Here is a 14,403-nt window from a genome sequence, read left to right on the forward strand (position 1 = left end):
ATTGTAGAGCTATTGAAACCGTAACTTGAGAACTCTACATTCATCGTATTTGTTAGTCCGGTCCGGTCCGGTTTAACCGGCCGGTAGCCTAATGAAACCATAAACCGGACCGAGTTTCGCGGTTTGGAGATCTTATAACCGGCGGCCAGACCGTTAACATGAGAAACTGGACCAAACCAAATAAATTGATACGGTCCGGCCGGTTTTCGCGGTTTGACGGTTTTGCGAACACCCCTAGTTTAAAGCAGCAACTTTAAAGGACACTCTTTTTCATTTGTTGTTTTTTGTTAATACAGTATATTTTATTTTTTATTTTATATGTTATATGTTATATGCTACTCCGTATATGTTATGTTATTTGATTATTATTGAGTAATGACTAATTATGTAAAGGTGAATGTTATAAAATGTTAAATACGATAACATTTATGTACGAAATGCTTATATTAAAGTAAAAATCTTAAATTTTAAATTTAGGGTAAAAATAGTCTTTATTTTCATTCAGCCAATTCATTCAATTCAAAAGTGAACAACAATTTTTGTTATCATCTTAGTGCATATAATCATTCATTATGCATAGTGTTCTCTATATCTATATAGAACTTAATAGAAAAAAGTAAACACTCCCTAAGGGTGCGTTAGATAAATATGAATGATTAAGCATTTGTTGGTTCGTTATCTGAATAATTCAAAGTTCTGAATGACAATAAGTTGTTTTATTATTATTTTGGATAACATGATATGAACAGCTTAAATCAACTTATTATCGTTTAGCATTAACGAAAGCTTCAATATACTTATCTGATAAGTGTTTTAGATACGATTTAAGTAGAATATTACATAAAATTTAGGCTCTTAATGGTTAAGAGAGTGTTTCAACTCTGAATTGTTCAGCACTGAATGCTGAACCATTCAGCATTTCAGCATCATATGTCATTCAGATACCAGAAATAAACGAATTGAACACTAAATGGTTCAAAATTCAGTGATGAACCATTCCATTGAGAGGTAAACAAACACACTCTAAATGAAAGGGAGTTAAGCCAACTTTACTCTTTAGTCCTTACTATTACGAAGTATTTACTATTAGAGTTAGATAGTTAGTATTGATGTATTTTTTATTACGGAGTATTAATTATTATTACACGTATATTATTACTGAAATAATCATAACTAGTTAAATGATCCCTGAAATTGTGTTTTTGTTATATAATCTAAAAAATGATATTTGTTGTTAGAAATTTGAATATAATATTGTTCGTTTTGTATTTTACGTGAATTAAAGTCCAATATGTAAAATACAACTAATTGACATGTGTATACACGGGTCAATAAAAGTCATTTTATGAAATATCTTGTGACGACCCATTCAAATCCCTTTGGACGAATACATCATTCATTGGTTTCATAGTGAGGTTTTGACCTCTATATGATACGTTTTGTAAACATTGCATTCTTTTAAAAAGGCACACCATAAATAAATATATAAATCCAAGGTTTTTGTGATGGCCTGCCAAAATCCCTATTGACGCAGCACATCATTCATCGGTCCCATTGCGAGGTTTGCCCTCTATATGATACGTTTTACAAACATTGCATTCATTTCAAAAGACGCGCTTTCTATATAAGAAAGTTTTAAAATTTGTATACATTTTTAAAGCATGTATATAAATGTTTTCGACTTGTGGTGATTTCTACATATAGACAATCCCAATAAATGATAGTTCATAATAATACATCAGTTGACTAAACAGTCAAAATATAATACATATTAATGTTTGAATGCAAATTTTCTTGAAAAATATGCCATGTAAGACTCCATGCACATAGCAGTTAAACAACGGAAGTTTCTTTAATACCTGAGAATAAACATGCTTTAAAGTGTCAACCATAAAGGTTGGTGAGTTCATAGTTTTATCATAAATAATGATTTTCAATAGTTGTAATAGACCACAAGATTTCAGTTTCATAAATAACCATACACTCGCAAGTGTATAAAAAACATTCTATAAGTTGTAAGCACCCGGTAACAAGCCTTAACGTTCATGTTTTACCCTCTGAAGCACACCGGATCAGGTGCGTTTAAAATAACCTCGAAGTACTAAAGCATCCCATAGTCAGGATGGGGTTTGTCAGGCCCAATAGATCTATCTTTAGGATTCGCGCCTACCAGTCATACACCAGTAGTTATAGTTACCAAGCTAAGGGGATATTTCTGGTTTAAACCCACGTAGAATTAGTTTTAGTACTTGTGCCTATTTCGTAAAACAGTTATAAAATACGCATGTATTCTCAGCTCAAAAATATAAATGAAAAAGCATTTAAAAAGGGAGCTATGAAAACTCACGTATCAATATTGTGGTTCAATATTGTAGAAAAAGTATGTAGACACAACGAAAATGATAAATGCAAGGTTGGCCTTTGATTCACGAACAATAGCCCCGAACATTACCCATAACCTCCTTAGCTATAACCCATTTGAAAACCCGTTTGAAATCACTTGAACATAACCCCGTCGTAGTATTTTATGTGTATACTGTAGTGACCCGAACTTTTCTATGTTTATATATATTAATTGAGATTGATATTTACATGATTAAATGTTTCCAACATGTTAAGCAATCAAACTTGTTAAGACTTGATTAATTGAAATATGTTTCATATAGACAATTGACCACCCAAGTTGACCGGTGATTCACGAACGTTAAAACTTGTAAAAACTATATGATGACATATATATGGATATATATATATATATATATATATATATATATATATATATATATATATATATAGTTAACATGATACTATGATAAGTAAACATATCATTAATTATATTAACAATGAACTACATATGTAAAAACAAGACTACTAACTTAATGATTTTTAAACGAGACATATATGTAACGATTATCGTTGTAAAGACATTTAATGTATATATATATATATATCATATTAAGAGATATTCATACATGATAATATCATGATAATATAATAATTTAAATCTCATTTGATATTATAAACATTGGGTTAACAACATTTAACAAGATCGTTAACCTAAAGGTTTCAAAACAACACTTACATGTAACGACTAACGATGACTTAACGACTCAGTTAAAATGTATATACATGTAGTGTTTTAATATGTATTTATACACTTTTGAAAGACTTCAATACACTTATCAAAATACTTCTACTTAACAAAAATGCTTACAATTACATCCTCGTTCAGTTTCATCAACAATTCTACTCGTATGCACCCGTATTCGTACTCGTACAATACACAGCTTTTAGATGTATGTACTATTGGTATATACACTCCAATGATCAGCTCTTAGCAGCCCATGTGAGTCACCTAACACATGTGGGAACCATCATTTGGCAACTAGCATGAAATATCTCATAAAATTACAAAAATATGAGTAATCATTCATGACTTATTTACATGAAAACAAAATTACATATCCTTTATATCTAATCCATACACCAACGACCAAAAACACCTACAAACACTTTCATTCTTCAATTTTATTCATCTAATTGATCTCTCTCAAGTTCTATCTTCAAGTTCTAAGTGTTCTTCATATATTCTACAAGTTCTAGTTACATAAAATCAAGAATACTTTCAAGTTTGCTAGCTCACTTCCAATCTTGTAAGGTGATCATCCAAACTCAAGAAATCTTTATTTCTTACAGTAGGTTATCATTCTAATACAAGGTAATAATCATATTCAAACTTTGGTTCAATTTCTATAACTATAACAATCTTATTTCAAGTGATGATCTTACTTGAACTTGTTTTCGTGTCATGATTCTGCTTCAAGAACTTCGAGCCATCCAAGGATCCGTTGAAGCTAGATCCATTTTTCTCTTTTCCAGTAGGTTTATCCAAGGAACTTAAGGTAGTAATGATGTTCATAACATCATTCGATTCATACATATAAAGCTATCTTATTCGAAGGTTTAAACTTGTAATCACTAGAACATAGTTTAGTTAATTCTAAACTTGTTCGCAAACAAAAGTTAATCCTTCTAACTTGAATTTTAAAATCAACTAAACACATGTTCTATATCTATATGATATGCTAACTTAATGATTTAAAACCTGGAAACACGAAAAACACCGTAAAATCGGATTTACGCCGTCGTAGTAACACCGCGGGCTGTTTTGGGTTAGTTAATTAAAAACTATGATAAACTTTGATTTAAAAGTTGTTATTCTGAGAAAATGATTTTTATTATGAACATGAAACTATATCCAAAAATTATGGTTAAACTCAAAGTGGAAGTATGTTTTCTAAAATGGTCATCTAGACGTCGTTCTTTCGACTGAAATGACTACCTTTACAAAAACGACTTGTAACTTATTTTTCCGACTATAAACCTATAATTTTTCTGTTTAGATTCATAAAATAGAGTTCAGTATGAAACCATAGCAATTTGATTCACTCAAAACGGATTTAAAATGAAGAAGTTATGGGTAAAACAAGATTGGATAATTTTTCTCATTTTAGCTACGTGAAAATTGGTAACAAATCTATTCCAACCATAACTTAATCAACTTGTATTGTATATTATGTAATCTTGAGATACCATAGACACGTATACAATGTTTCGACCTATCATGTCGACACATCTATATATATTTCGGAACAACCATAGACACTCTATATGTGAATGTTAGAGTTAGCTATACAGGGTTGAGGTTGATTCCAAAATATATATAGTTTGAGTTGTGATCAATACTGAGATACGTATACACTGGGTCGTGGATTGATTCAAGATAATATTTATCGATTTATTTCTGTACATCTAACTGTGGACAACTAGTTGTAGGTTACTAACGAGGACAGCTGACTTAATAAACTTAAAACATCAAAATATATTAAAAGTGTTGTAAATATATTTTGAACATACTTTGATATATATGTATATATTGTTATAGGTTCGTGAATCAACCAGTAGCCAAGTCTTACTTTTCGACGAAGTAAAAATCTGTGAAAGTGAGTTATAGTCCCACTTTTAAAATCTAATATTTTTGGGATGAGAATACATGCAGGTTTTATAAATGATTTACAAAATAGACACAAGTACGTGAAACTACATTCTATGGTTGAATTATCGAAATCGAATATGCCCCTTTTTATTAAGTCTGGTAATCTAAGAATTAGGGAACAGACACCCTAATTGACGCGAATCCTAAAGATAGATCTATTGGGCCTAACAAACCCCATCCAAAGTACCGGATGCTTTAGTACTTCGAAATTTATATCATATCCGAAGGGTGTCCCGGAATGATGGGGATATTCTTATATATGCATCTTGTTAATGTCGGTTACCAGGTGTTCACCATATGAATGATTTTTATCTCTATGTATGGGATGTGTATTGAAATATGAAATCTTGTGGTCTATTATTATGATTTGATATATATAGGTTAAACCTATAACTTACCAACATTTTTATTGACGTTTTAAGCATGTTTATTCTCAGGTGATTATTAAGAGCTTCTGCTGTCGCATACTTAAATAAGGACGAGATTTGGAGTCCATGCTTGTACGATATTGTGTAAAAACTGCATTCAAGAAACTTATTTTGTTGTAACATATTTGTATTGTAAACCATTATGTAATGGTCGTGTGTAAACAGGATATTTTAGATTATCATTATTTGATAATCTACGTAAAGCTTTTTAAACCTTTATTGATGAAATAAAGGTTATGGTTTGTTTTAAAATGAATGCAGTCTTTGAAAAACGTCTCATATAGAGGTCAAAACCTCGCAACGAAATCAATTAATATGGAACGTTTTTAATCAATAAGAACGGGACATTTCAGTTAGTATCCGAGCGTTGGTCTTAGAGAACCAGAATTTTGTATTAGTGTGTCTTATCGAGTTTGTTAGGATGCATTAGTGAGTCTGGACTTCGACCGTGTTTACTTGAAAAATGATTGTTTAACAAATTTTGTTGGAAACTATATATTTTTAACATGTGAATATTATGTGATATATTAATCTCTTAACGCGTTTGATATTATGTGATAGATGTCTACCTCTAGAACAAGTCCCATTGACTCACCTAATAAAAATGAAGAGTCAAATGTAAATTGGAATGATTCGTGGACTGATTCACAAGTTCCCGAAGAGGAACCGGAAGAAGAGTCGGAACCGGAAGAAGAATCGGAACCGGAAGAAGAATCGGAACCGGATGAAGAAATAGAACCGGTGGGGGAAATAATAAAACGGTTAAGTAAAAGAAAACCCTCAACCAACCGACCAAGGTTAATTATGGTCAATGGTGTTTCCGCCAAGGAAGCAAAATATTGGGAGGATTACCAATTCTCCGATGAATCGGATTCCGACGAGAATTCCGATGATGTTATAGAAATTACCCCAACTGAATTTAAAAAGGCAAAAGAAAATAATAAGGGAAAGGGCATAAAAATAGAGAAATCTAATTCCAACCCCGATGAACTTTATATGTATCGTCAACCCCCGAAGTCCTTAAGTTGTAACAATGACCCGGGAACCTCTAAACCACCAGGTTTTTCTAAACCAATGTGGAAAACGACGGCTCGTATTAGGGGAACATCATATATCCCTAGAAACTTGGCAAAACGAACCAAAACCGAAAAAGAAGAAACAAGCGAGTCGGAATAAGATAGTTGTATTCGTGTGGTGTAATATATGTAATATAGTGTGCTTATGCTTTATGATATATGTAAAAATTGCTTGTATTAATAAGTATTTTTTTTTATGAATCTAACTCTTGTCTATTTTACAGTATAAAAACACAAAATGGATAGACAACCCAATATTTTAAGAGACCTACCCGGAGACATGATTGATGAAATCTTGTCTAGAGTCGGTCAGAATTCTTCGGCACAACTATTTAAGGCGAGATCAGTTTGTAAGACATTCGAAGAACGTTCCAAGAATGCCTTGGTTTATAAAAGGCTTTCGTTCGAAAGATGGGGGATATCACATTGGGAAATCCATAAGTTACGATGTGTTTACTTTGACGCATATATTGCGGGGAACCCAAATGCTATTTTACGCAATGGGTTAAGAAATTATTTTGACTCAATATATCCGAATATTGGACTTCGTGATTTAGAAAAAGCGGCTAACATGCAACATAAAGAAGCATGTTATGCTTACGGATTAGTAATGTTCGCTTCTCACCAAAGTGAGAACAAGAACATCGGACTACAACTATTAAACAAAACGTTCCCACAAGTGACGGAGTCGGTAATTGGAGTAAGAAATGAGGTTTTTAGATTGTTACGGGACTGTTGGACATTACGTAACCCTCGTCCCTTTGACGACGTTACAACACGCTGTCTTATCAACGGCCATAACGGTTATGTTCCACAAGACCAAGGATGGGAAGTAATCCTAGTAAAACCAGAATGCATGACTTGTTTCTGGACGTATGAATTACGTGTCTTTATTGCCTTTGCTGAACAACTTGTGTACTAGCTAGAATTATCTTCACAACCATCTTGTATCAAATTTATTGTGTGCTATATTTCATGCTATATGTAAAATAAGCGGTATTGTAAGTTTGTAAAATATTATGTAAAAGTTTGAACGCGAAATATTATTATAATCAGTTTTTCATATAGAATTGTAGTAGTTGAATTGTATATTAGCTACTAAGTATGAACTTAACGGGTAGGTACTACCCGAATTTAAACTTATAAAACGCTAATATGAAGAAAAAGCTTTTATAAATAAGTTCATATTATGCTACGAAATACTATTAACTACTCTTAATATTCTGTATGATTAACTTGTTCCATTTGACTATTTTGAAGGAAATGGCACCGACTACTCGACACACCGTGAATATGAATGAAGAGGAATTCCGTACTTTTCTAGCTTCAAACATAGCCGCAGTACAGGCTGCGCTACATACCAACAATAACCTTGGATCTAGCAGTACAGGAAATCGTGTAGGATGCACCTACAAAGAATTCACTGCCTGCAAACCTTTGGAATTTGATGGAACCGAAGGACCGATCGGATTGAAACGGTGGACCGAGAAGGTCGAATCGGTGTTTGCCATAAGTAAGTGTACTGAAGAGGACAAAGTGAAGTACGCTACGCATACCTTCACAGGTTCTGCGTTAACATGGTGGAATACCTATCTAGAGCAAGTGGGACAAGACGATGCGTACGCACTACCGTGGTCAGCATTCAAGCACTTGATGAACGAGAAGTACCGTCCCAGAACCGAGGTCAATAAGCTCAAGACAGAACTTAGAGGGTTACGAACCCAAGGATTTGATATTACCACGTATGAAAGACGATTCACAGAATTGTGCCTATTGTGTCCGGGAGCATTCGAAGATGAAGAAGAGAAGATCGATGCGTTTGTGAAAGGATTACCGGAAAGAATCCAAGAAGATATAAGTTCACACGAGCCCGCCTCCATACAACAGGCATGTAGAATGGCTCACAAACTAGTGAACCAGATTGTAGAAAGAATTAAAGGACAGACTGCTGAAGAGGCCAATGTGAAGCAAGTCAAAAGAAAGTGGGAGGAAAACGGTGATAAGAATCACCAATACAACAACAACAGCAATTACAACAATAATCGCAACAATTATCCCAACAATCGCAACATCAATCGCAACTACAACAAACGGCCCAACAACAACAACAACAACAACAACAGCAACTACAACAATCATCCCAACAACAATAATAACCGCAACAACAACAACAATCAGAAGCAGCTATACCAAAGGTGTGAAAAGTATCACTCGGGGTTCTGCACCAAATTTTGCAACAAGTGTAAAAGAAATGGTCATAGCGTGGCGAAGTGTGAGGTCTACGGACCAGGGGTTAACAGAACGAAAGGAATAAATGGTGTCGGAACGAGTAATGGCGGAGCAAGTAGTGTCGGAGCAAGTTATGCCAATGTAGTTTGTTATAAATGTGGAAAACCGGGCCACATTATTAGAAATTGCCCGAACCAGGAGAACACGAATGGACAAGGCCACGGAAGAGTTTTCAATATTAATGCGGCAGAGGCACAGGAAGACCCGGAGCTTGTTACGGGTACGTTTCTTATTGACAATAAATCTGCTTACGTTTTATTTGATTCGGGTGCGGATAGAAGCTATATGAGTAGAGATTTTTGTGCTAAATTAAGTTGTCCATTGACGCCTTTGGATAGTAAATTTTTACTCGAATTAGCAAATGGTAAATTAATTTCAGCAGATAATATATGTCGGAATCGAGAAATTAAACTGGTTAGCGAAACATTTAAGATTGATTTGATACAAGTAGAGTTAGGGAGTTTTGATGTGATAATCGGTATGGACTGGTTGAAAGAAGTGAAAGCAGAGATCGTTTGTTACAAAAATGCAATTCGCATTATACGAGAAAAAGGAAAACCCTTAATGGTGTACGGAGAAAAGGGCAACACGAAGCTACATCTTATTAGTAATTTGAAGGCACAAAAACTAATAAGAAAAGGTTGCTATGCTGTTCTAGCACACGTCGAGAAAGTACAAACTGAAGAAAAGAGCATCAATGATGTTCCCATTGCAAAAGAATTTCCCGATGTATTTCCGAAAGAATTACCGGGATTACCCCCACATCGATCCGTTGAATTTCAAATAGATCTTGTACCAGGAGCTGCACCAATAGCTCGTGCTCCTTACAGACTCGTACCCAGCGAGATGAAAGAATTGCAAAGCCAATTACAAGAACTTTTAGAGCGTGGTTTCATTCGACCAAGCACATCACCGTGGGGAGCTCCTGTTTTGTTTGTCAAGAAGAAAGATGGTACATTCAGGTTGTGTATCGACTACCGAGAGTTGAACAAACTTACCATCAAGAACCGCTACCCACTACCGAGAATCGACGACTTATTTGATCAACTACAAGGCTCGTCTGTTTATTCAAAGATTGACTTACGTTCCGGGTATCATCAAATGCGGGTGAAAGAAGATGATATTCCAAAGACTGCTTTCAGAACACGTTACGGTCATTACGAGTTTATGGTCATGCTGTTTGGTTTAACTAATGCACCAGCTGTGTTCATGGACCTTATGAACCGAGTGTGTGGACCATACCTTGACAAGTTTGTCATTGTTTTCATTGATGACATACTTATTTACTCAAAGAATGACCAAGAACACGGTGAACATTTGAGAAAGGTGTTAGAAGTATTGAGGAAGGAAGAATTGTACGCTAAGTTTTCAAAGTGTGCATTTTGGTTGGAAGAAGTTCAATTCCTCGGTCACATAGTGAACAAAGAAGGTATTAAGGTGGATCCGGCAAAGATAGAAACTGTTGAAAAGTGGGAAACCCCGAAAACTCTGAAACACATACGCCAGTTTTTAGGACTAGCTGGTTACTACAGAAGGTTCATCCAAGACTTTTCCAGAATAGCAAAACCCTTGACTGCATTAACGCATAAAGGGAAGAAATTTGAATGGAATGATGAACAAGAGAAAGCGTTTCAGTTATTGAAGAAAAAGCTAACTACGACACCTATATTGTCATTGCCTGAAGGGAATGATGATTTTGTGATTTATTGTGACGCATCAAAGTAAGGTCTCGGTTGTGTATTAATGCAACGAACGAAGGTGATTGCTTATGCGTCTAGACAATTGAAGATTCACGAACAAAATTATACGACGCATGATTTGGAATTAGGCGCGGTTGTTTTTGCATTAAAGACTTGGAGGCACTACTTATATGGGGTCAAAAGTATTATATATACCGACCACAAAAGTCTTCAACACATATTTAATCAGAAACAACTGAATATGAGGCAGCGTAGGTGGATTGAATTATTGAATGATTACGACTTTGAGATTCGTTACCACCCGGGGAAGGCAAATGTGGTAGCCGATGCCTTGAGCAGGAAGGACAGAGAACCCATTCGAGTAAAATCTATGAATATAATGATTCATAATAACCTTACTACTCAAATAAAGGAGGCGCAACAAGGAGTTTTAAAAGAGGGAAATTTAAAGGATGAAATACCCAAAGGATCGGAGAAGCATCTTAATATTCGGGAAGATGGAACCCGGTATAGGGCTGAAAGGATTTGGGTACCAAAATTTGGAGATATGAGAGAAATGGTACTTAGAGAAGCTCATAAAACCAGATACTCAATACATCCTGGTACGGGGAAGATGTACAAGGATCTCAAGAAACATTTTTGGTGGCCGGGTATGAAAGCCGATGTTGCTAAATACGTAGGAGAATGTTTGACGTGTTCTAAGGTCAAAGCTGAGCATTAGAAACCATCAGGTCTACTTCAACAACCCGAAATCCCAGAATGGAAATGGGAAAACATTACCATGGATTTCATCACTAAATTGCCAAGGACTGCAAGTGGTTTTGATACTATTTGGTTAATAGTTGATCGTCTCACCAAATCAGCACACTTCCTGCCAATAAGAGAAGATGACAAGATGGAGAAGTTAGCACGACTGTATTTGAAGGAAGTCGTCTCCAGACATGGAATACCAATCTCTATTATCTCTGATAGGGATGGCAGATTTATTTCAAGATTCTGGCAGACATTACAACAAGCATTAGGAACTCGTCTAGACATGAGTACTGCCTATCATCCACAAACTGATGGGCAGAGCGAAAGGACGATACAAACACTTGAAGACATGCTACGAGCATGTGTTATTGATTTCGGAAACAGTTGGGATCGACATCTACCGTTAGCAGAATTTTCCTACAACAACAGCTACCATTCAAGCATTGAGATGGCGCTGTTTGAAGCACTTTATGGTAGAAAGTGCAGGTCTCCGATTTGTTGGAGTGAAGTGGGGGATAGACAGATTACGGGTCCGGAGATTATACAAGAAACTACCGAGAAGATCATCCAAATTCAACAACGGTTGAAAACCGCCCAAAGTCGACAAAAGAGCTACGCTGACATTAAAAGAAAAGATATAGAATTTGAAATTGGAGAGATGGTCATGCTTAAAGTTGCACCTTGGAAAGGCGTTGTTCGATTTGGTAAACGAGGGAAATTAAATCCAAGGTATATTGGACCATTCAAGATTATTGATCGTGTCGGACCAGTAGCTTACCGACTTGAGTTACCTCAACAACTCGCGGCTGTACATAACACTTTCCACGTCTCGAATTTGAAGAAATGTTTTACTAAAGAAGATCTCACTATTCCGTTAGATGAAATCCAAATCAACGAAAAACTTCAATTCATCGGAGAACCCGTCGAAATAATGGATCGTGAGGTTAAAAGACTTAAACAAAACAAGATACCAATTGTTAAGGTTCGATGGAATGCTCGTAGAGGACCCGAGTTCACCTGGGAGCGTGAAGATCAGATGAAGAAGAAATACCCGCATCTATTTCCAGAAGATTCGTCAACACCTTCAACAGCTTAAAATTTCGGGACGAAATTTATTTAACGGGTAGGTACTGTAGTGACCCGAACTTTTCTATGTTTATATATATTAATTGAGATTGATATTTACATGATTAAATGTTTCCAACATGTTAAGCAATCAAACTTGTTAAGAATTGATTAATTGAAATATGTTTCATATAGACAATTGACCACCCAAGTTGACCAGTGATTCACGAACGTTAAAACTTGTAAAAACTATATGATGACATATATATGGATATATATATATATATATATATAGTTAACATGATACTATGATAAGTAAACATATCATTAAGTATATTAACAATGAACTACATATGTAAAAACAAGACTACTAACTTAATGATTTTTAAACGAGACATATATGTAACGATTATCGTTGTAAAGACATTTAATGTATATATATCATATTAAGAGATATTCATACATGATAATATCATGATAATATAATAATTTAAAATCTAATTTGATATTATAAACATTGGGTTAACAACATTTAACAAGATCGTTAACCTAAAGGTTTCAAAACAACACTTACATGTAACGACTAACGATGACTTAACGACTCAGTTAAAATGTATATACATGTAGTGTTTTAATATGTATTTATACACTTTTGAAAGACTTCAATACACTTATCAAAATACTTCTACTTAACAAAAATGCTTACAATTACATCCTCGTTCAGTTTCATCAACAATTCTACTCGTATGCACCCGTATTCGTACTCGTACAATACACAGCTTTTAGATGTATGTACTATTGGTATATACACTCCAATGATCAGCTCTTAGCAGCCCATGTGAGTCACCTAACACATGTGAGAACCATCATTTGGCAACTAGCATGAAATATCTCATAAAATTACAAAAATATGAGTAATCATTCATGACTTATTTACATGAAAACAAAATTACATATCCTTTATATCTAATCCATACACCAACGACTAAAAACACCTACAAATACTTTCATTCTTCAATTTTATTCATCTAATTGATCTCTCTCAAGTTCTATCTTCAAGTTCTAAGTGTTCTTCATATATTCTACAAGTTCTAGTTACATAAAATCAAGAATACTTTCAAGTTTGCTAGCTCACTTCCAATCTTGTAAGGTGATCATCCAAACTCAAGAAATCTTTATTTCTTACAGTAGGTTATCATTCTAATACAAGGTAATAATCATATTCAAACTTTGGTTCAATTTCTATAACTATAACAATCTTATTTCAAGTGATGATCTTACTTGAACTTGTTTTAGTGTCATGATTCTGCTTCAAGAACTTCGAGCCATCCAAGGATCCGTTGAAGCTAGATCCATTTTTCTCTTTTACAGTAGGTTTATCCAAGGAACTTAAGGTAGTAATGATGTTCATAACATCATTCGATTCATATATATAAAGCTATCTTATTCGAAGGTTTAAACTTGTAATCACTAGAACATAGTTTAGTTAATTCTAAACTTGTTCGCAAACAAAAGTTAATCCTTCTAACTTGAATTTTAAAATCAACTAAACACATGTTCTATATCTATATGATATGCTAACTTAATGATTTAAAACCTGGAAACACGAAAAACACCGTAAAACCGGATTTACGCCGTCGTAGTAACACCGCGGGCTGTTTTGGGTTAGTTAATTAAAAACTATGATAAACTTTGATTTAAAAGTTGTTATTCTGAGAAAATGATTTTTATTATGAACATGAAACTATATCTAAAAATTATGGTTAAACTCAAAGTGGAAGTATGTTTTCTAAAATGGTCATCTAGACGTCGTTCTTTCGACTGAAATGACTACCTTTACAAAAACGACTTGTAACTTATTTTTCCGACTATAAACCTATACTTTTTCTATTTAGATTCATAAAATAGAGTTCAATATGAAACCATAGCAATTTGATTCACTCAAAACGGATTTAAAATGAAGAAGTTATGGGTAAAACAAGATTGGATAATTTTTCTCATTTTAGCTACGTGAAAATTGGTAACAAATCTATTCC

This window comes from Rutidosis leptorrhynchoides, chromosome 11 (assembly GCF_046630445.1).
Source record: "Rutidosis leptorrhynchoides isolate AG116_Rl617_1_P2 chromosome 11, CSIRO_AGI_Rlap_v1, whole genome shotgun sequence".
In the NCBI taxonomy this organism is placed as follows: domain Eukaryota; kingdom Viridiplantae; phylum Streptophyta; class Magnoliopsida; order Asterales; family Asteraceae; genus Rutidosis; species Rutidosis leptorrhynchoides.